Source organism: Curcuma longa, chromosome 12 (genome assembly GCF_044706935.1).
Source record: "Curcuma longa cultivar G26 ecotype Majalengka, Jawa Barat chromosome 12, ITB_CL_G26_1.1, whole genome shotgun sequence".
Taxonomy (NCBI): Eukaryota; Viridiplantae; Streptophyta; class Magnoliopsida; order Zingiberales; family Zingiberaceae; genus Curcuma; species Curcuma longa.
This window is the reverse complement of record NC_133872.1, coordinates 7,492,344-7,499,375: the sequence shown is the minus strand read 5'-3', so window position 1 is coordinate 7,499,375 and position 7,032 is coordinate 7,492,344.

Genomic DNA, 7,032 nt, shown 5'->3' with positions numbered 1-7,032 from the left:
AATTACCCTACCTATCCAAGACTAGTGTTAGAATTTCTCAGCACCCTTGAAATTGAAAGCAAAAGTGAGGGTGGAGAAATATCCTTTCGATTACTTAATGAAAATTATATATGGAGTTTCAATGATTTCAATGCTACATTCGATTTACCATGTGGTGGAAACAGAGAAATACCTGAAAACTTTAGACCCCAAGATATCTGGAATTATCTAGGAGATGTAGGACAGTTTCATCCATCCTCTTCTAGAACATCTAGTGTAGTTAAACCTGTTTTTAAATACATGATTCTATTGATGAAACACACTATCTTCGGAAGAGGTGAGAACAATAAAGTGGTGTGTAGAGATGAAATCCTCTGTTTGTGGGCCATGATAAAAGAACAGAACATTGACACTGGCTATCATTTTTTAAATCATTTAATAAACTTGTCACGCCCACACTACACGAGTCCTATTGTTCTAGGGGGGTATATCACTAGAGTGGCATTAATGTTGGGACTAGACCTAGACGGTTTAGAAATGATAGATGGGAATCCTAGACTAGACCTTGACTATTGTGTGGAGATGAAGGTGTTTCAAAGGGATAACATAATTTTTTCATCTAAACCCTTCACTAAGAAAGCCCCCATGAATGCATTTGATTTCACATCTTTTCACTCAATCTTGGATACCTTACAAACCGATCATAAAACTATCAAAAACATTTTAGAAAAACAAAAAGAGAATGAATGAAGATCGGTTTGATCATTTGAGACAATTGTTTACCAAAGATAGGAGATTATTTGAGCTTGCCATAAATTTTATTGAACAACAAAAGGAGGAATGGAAAAGAAGAGAAGATTTTAGAGATATGATGAGAGGAATTGGGGAGCAAGTTGATAATATGTATCAATATCATGCTTATCTAAGAAGAACTAAAGAATGGTTTGATGACCTCCCACTCCCGGAATTGCCTGATCTACCAGAATTCCCTCCAATATCTTCCTTTTTCCCGAAAAACTTATATCCATGTCAGAGAAAGCAATAGATAAAAAGAAACAAGTCTGGGGGAAACAAAAAAAAATTGTAAATAGTGTAAATAGTTTGCACTTTGTATTTTGAACTTTGCTTTCATGTTTGAAGTTTGCTTTGAAATTTGCTTTTGTACTTTGCTTTGAAATTTGCTTTGAACTTTGCTTATGCAATTTGCTTTGAAATTTGTTTTGAAAATGCATGGTAGTTTACATGTCAAAATCACCAAGACACCTCAAATGTTTGTCCTTGTGTAGAAATGCTAGCACTTGTTAAGATGATGAATTTGATGCTTGTAGTTGATTCTTTAAGGATAAGTCTTTTCTTATCTTCATAAGTAGGAAGTGAGCTAGTATTTCTTGAATGAATTGAGACTAGGCCTGGTCTTAGGATCTCTTACACTTATACCTAATCTAAGAGGTTGATACATTTCTGAAATTAGTCATGATTCATGAAACTTGCTTAGTACTAGTGTTTCCATGGTGATCTTCCATTGCATTTTGGTTACTGGACCAACTCAAGTCATGTAAGCTCTTTTGGAAAAATCTTACATCCTTATGAAAAAAAAAAAAGTACTTTGCAATAATGTAAATATATTGCATACAATAAAAGGATGAAAAAATAGTTTCGAGAGTGGAAACGTTTCATTTACCCCTTTGAGACCGGTAATGGTTACTGGGGAAATAAATGATTCGATTCTCTTGATCTTGAGGTAATCCTTTGAGACCTTGTGCAATGGAAGATATGAACCAAGCCTGTGGCAGGTAAGTGTCTAGGGCCGGGAACACTTAGGAACTCGGTAGCATGACGACTTGACTTTAAGTAAGGATTTTGATACCAATTAGACTAAGGTCACTTTGCACCGAGCACAGAGAACTATTTCTAGGCCATGTTTTGATGATTTTGAGTATCGTGCTTACCATTGCTTTTGTTTGATAAGACTAGATTGATGTACTTGAGAATTTATACTACTTGAATCATTTATCTGAATCTAGACGCTAGGTTTTTACTTGAGGACAAGCAAAGGTTTAAGTCTGGGGGTGTGATGTGCGTAGGATATATAACTGTTTCTTATACTTTATTCGCACATCTTTCTGCTTTTCATGCTGTATCTTATGTACATTACATCCTTTATCTGTGCATTTGGCATTGTATTCTTTATTTCCTAGTTCGGAGGACTGCTCGTGTATTTGTGTGTTTCAGGACGGAAAACGGAGCAAAACAGGCGAAATGGAGCACTTATTGAAGACATGGCAAGACAGGGCCGTGCCTCATAGGCACGGCCGTGTCTATCACCTCCAGGAGACCGTGCGAAGAACTCCTTAGGGGCCGCCGGCCTTAAAGAGAAGAAGAATAGAAGAGGAGGAGGGTCGCCGGCCCTTCACAAGGATGGAAGGTATGTGGCCGGCCCTAGCACAAGGAGAGGAGAAAAATTTTCCTCGTTGTTATTTTCCCTTTGCAAGCCTCCTCTTTTATAGCTTAGCCATCTCACAAAATTTGGTATGATTATAATCAAATCAAATCTTCTTATCCAGATTTGATTAGAAAAATCATAATTAATTTTGTCTGTGGAAGAGATAAAATTATGATTCTAATCAAATCAAATCTTATCCAGATTTGATTAGAAAAATCATAATTAATTTTCTCTGCGGAAGAAATAAAATCATGATTCTAATCAAATCAAATCTTATCCAGATTTGATTAGAAAAATCATAATTAATTTTCTCTGCGGAAGAAATAAAATCATGATTCTAATCAAATCAAATCTTATCCAGATTTGATTAGAAAAATCATAATTAATTTTCTCTGCAGAAGAAATAAAATCATGATTCTAATCAAATCAAATCTTATCCAGATTTGATTAGAAAAATCATAATTAATTTTCTCTATGGAAGAAATAAAATTAATAATTTCGTAATGAAAATTTTAATCGAAATTTCTTAACAGAATTTTTCTCTGAAAAAATAATTTCAGAAATTCTTAAAATTTCCTATCCGAAATTTCATATAATTTTCTTAGGTGGATACGAGGTTTTATCCAGAGGCTACAGTAGGGACCTAGAGGAGAAATTGGTTTTGGCCTCCTGATGGGCTTGGGCTTCCTGTGTTCTCCCTGAACACCCAACTCAAGCCCATCAATAATATCTCATACCACTAAAGGGTTATTATTGAACTACCGCACCAATCTCATATTATAATATGAGCTCCTTCTTTCTATAAGTACATTAATCTCCCTATGTTTAAAATATCGTATGTCCGTCAATTAAATGAGTTACTGACAACTCAAATTTAATTAACTGTACCACTCAACCTTAGTTATCATGCGGAACTAAGTCCACCTGCAGGTTCCTCTCCTCTTCTCGAACGTTGTGTGGGCAACGATCCTTCGAGATGATTCCACCAAGTCTTTTCACTCCGATGGTAAGCAAGCAATGAAACAACCCTTTCTTTCCTTCTCTTTTGCTTCTCCTTCCTTCTTCTTCTTGGCCGTCGGCCCTAGAAGAGCTAAAAGAGGAGAAGAGGAGCAGGCCCTAGGGAAGTAAGGGAAGAAGAACTCCTTAGGGGATGCCGGCTATAAAGAGAAGAAGAATAGAAGAGGAGGAGGGCTGCCGGCCCTTCACAAGGATGGAAGGTATGTGGCCGGCCCTAGCACAAGGAGATGAGAAAATTTTTCCTCGTTATTAATTTCCCTTTGCAAGCCTCCTCTTTTATAGCTTAGTCATCTCACAAAATTTAGTATAATTATAATCAAATCAAATCTTCTTATCCAGATTTGATTAGAAAAATTATAATTAATTTTCTCTATGGAAGAAATAAAATCATGATTCTAATCAAATCAAATGTTATCCAGATTTGATTAGAAAAATCATAATTAATTTTCTAAGGAACAAATAAAATCATGATTCTAATCAAATCAAATCTTATCCAGATTTGATTAGAAAAATCATAATTAATTTTTTCTGCGGAAGAAATAAAATTAATAATTTTGTAACGGAATTTTAATCAGAATTTCTTAACAGAATTTTTCTCCAAAAAAATAATTTCAGAAATTCTTAAAATTTCCTATCCAAAATTTCATATAATTTTCTTAGGTGGATACGAGGTTTTATCTAGAGGCTACAGCAGGGACTTAGAGGAGAAATTGGTTTTGGCCTCCTGATGGGCTTGGGCTTCCTGTGTTCTCCCTGAACACCCAACTCAAGCCCATCAATAATATCCCATACCACTAATGGGTTATTATTGAACTACCGCACCAATCTCATATTACAATATGAGCTCCTTCTTACTATAAGTACATTAATTTTCCTGTGTTTAAGATATCGTATGTCCGTCAATTAAATGAGTTACTGACAACTCAAATTTAATTAATTTCTAATCTAAGAGTAGTACCACTCAACCTTAGTTATCATGCGGAACTAAGTCCACCTGCAGGGTTTACATGATAATCCTTTATGAGCTCCACAAGGGGACATCATCAGCCTAGATTATAGGACACAGTTTTCTTCTATAATTAACAGCACACTATATACATAATACTAATTCCCAACTCATCGGGCCTTATAATCTATCACGCTAAATCTCACCCAATGATGAATCAAAGAAATATATACTAAGTACATGTGTTGTTATTATATAGGGATTAAGAGCATGTACATTTATAGTAACAGAGGTTTAGTCCGATTATATAATCAGTATAAATCGAACAATCCTCAGACGGTCCTGCTCAATACACACTTAGTGTACTAGTGTGATTCTATAGTCAAGACAGACTAAGACGAAATTACACTACAACCACTCCAATGGTTTGTCCAATCCATCTTGGTTGTGAACACTGTTTATAATTTATAAGGAACTGATAATATGGTCTTCTGTGTGTGACTCCGCACACCATGTTTATCTACAATATAAATTAAGTGCAAACATTGACCAAATGCGATTCACTCCATTGCACGGGCGTGCCTTCAACCAGACGATCAACAAGCTTAAACCATGCCCCAAAGGCACACCCGTGCCTTCCTCCTGCAGCAGCCAGACATGGCCGTGTCTCTAAGACACGGTCGTGTCTTCTCAACAGAGCCATGCCAAGACATGGTCGTGTCCCCCAGACACGACCGTGTTTTCCACCAGAGGAGCACCTGCCCGTGGCCGTGCCTAAGAGGCACAGGCGTGTCTCCCACCAGAGAGCAGACTGCCTTTGGCCGTGCCTCCCAACAAAGCATCAACTCTTAATGGTCGTGCCTCACAAGCACGGACGTGCCTCCACTACAGCAGGGGCGGCCACACATGGCCATGTCTCCCAGACACGGTCGTGTGACGGGGGCGTGCTTGGCTGTTCATAGGGTGATTTCGTGGGGGCCTATAAATAGACCCCCTTAAGATCCCTAAAAAGGGGGGAGACCTTGGAGAGCCACCGGAGCGTGCTAGAGCCACCAACGCCTCATTCCGGAGCCAAATTCGACGATCCGTTCATCCGTCAGGACACTCCATCACATCTACGCCTCACCTTCGCAGAGATTGCAGTCCAGAGAAGAAGAAGCTCATTGATAAGTCCTATTTCTTATTTTCTTCTTAGATTCTTGGAATATGATGTATTGTTTACTTTCTTCTCTGTATTGTAACCTCTCCGATATGGAGTAGTCCACCAGATTCTAGGATGTAGAAGGAATCGGGGTTATTGGATGATTATACTTTTGGATTTGTCAATCTACCATGTTCTATGATATGTTTGTGTAGTTTCTTTGTGGATTTGTGCCTTGTACTTGCTTGATAATATGTTTGTGAATGGTATAAATCTATAAGGGTAGAGATTATTTGTTGTTTGAGGAATTCTTAGGATCGTACACCCGGTGTTGGGTTGCAAGGGTGCAAACATAGTCCCACATCTAAAACACATGGGAAAGATCATGGGTTTAAAAGGATGGAAAGTATCTCCATTGGCATGAGGCCTTTTGGGGAGAGCCCAAGAACAAAACCATGAGGGCTTAGACCCAAAGTGGGCAATATCATGTCATTGCGGAGATATGGACATTCTTTAGACCTTACAATTGGTATCAGAGCGAGGCCGCTCTTCACCGGACTAACCGCTGGATGAGCCATGATCCAGATCTAACCATGTGGGGACCCTCGGGGAAAACAAAGGAAGTAGGGGAGGCTCGGACCATGAGGGACATGGCAGCCGGACCATGAGAAATGGTAGCGGAGCTTCCAGTGGTCCTTTGTTTGAGGGGGAGATTGTTGGGTTGCAAGGGTGCAAACATAGTCCCACATCTAAAACACATGAGAAACATCATGGGTTTAAAAGGATGGAAAGTATCTCCATTGGCATGAGGCCTTTTGGGGAGAGCCCAAGAACAAAACCATGAGGGCTTAGACCCAAAGTGGACAATATCATGTCATTGCGGAGATATGGACATTCTTTAGACCTTACACCCGGGACGCCTCGTGACAGGAGGAGAGTCTTAACCGGACCTTCCGAGGGATTGCTTAGGCTATGAAGAATCTTTATGAGGGATAACTAACGGTTATTCATTGTTGGGGAGAGGTCTTTAAAAGGATACCCTGTGACAGAGGGTAGGATTCTAGTAGTATACTGGGGCGCCTGAGTGACAGCGGGAAAGCCTTAAACTAGGCTATCTAGAATCATCTCAAACCGACATTAGTAACATTAGAACACCATTGATTTATTCAGACGAAATCTGACGAGGTCTAATTGGATAATTTGGTTAGAATCCCTATAATTGTGTAATAATTGAGGAATGGTAGAGGATCCAAGTCAATCAATCAATATCTCGAGGAATCCAAAGTCCTAGAATCGCTTTCCATATTCTGTCACAGTCGAATTCTATCTTCGAATTAAGGTTTAAGAGCTTTAGAACACTCTTTCTCCCCCAAACCAAACCATTTCCTATGTACTCTCCACTCTTATTGTGCTAGATTAGTAATTAATTCCACGGTCTCTGTGGATTCGATCTTTTTATTACTTGGCAACATTCCGTATACTTGTAGAACACGCATCACGGATCAC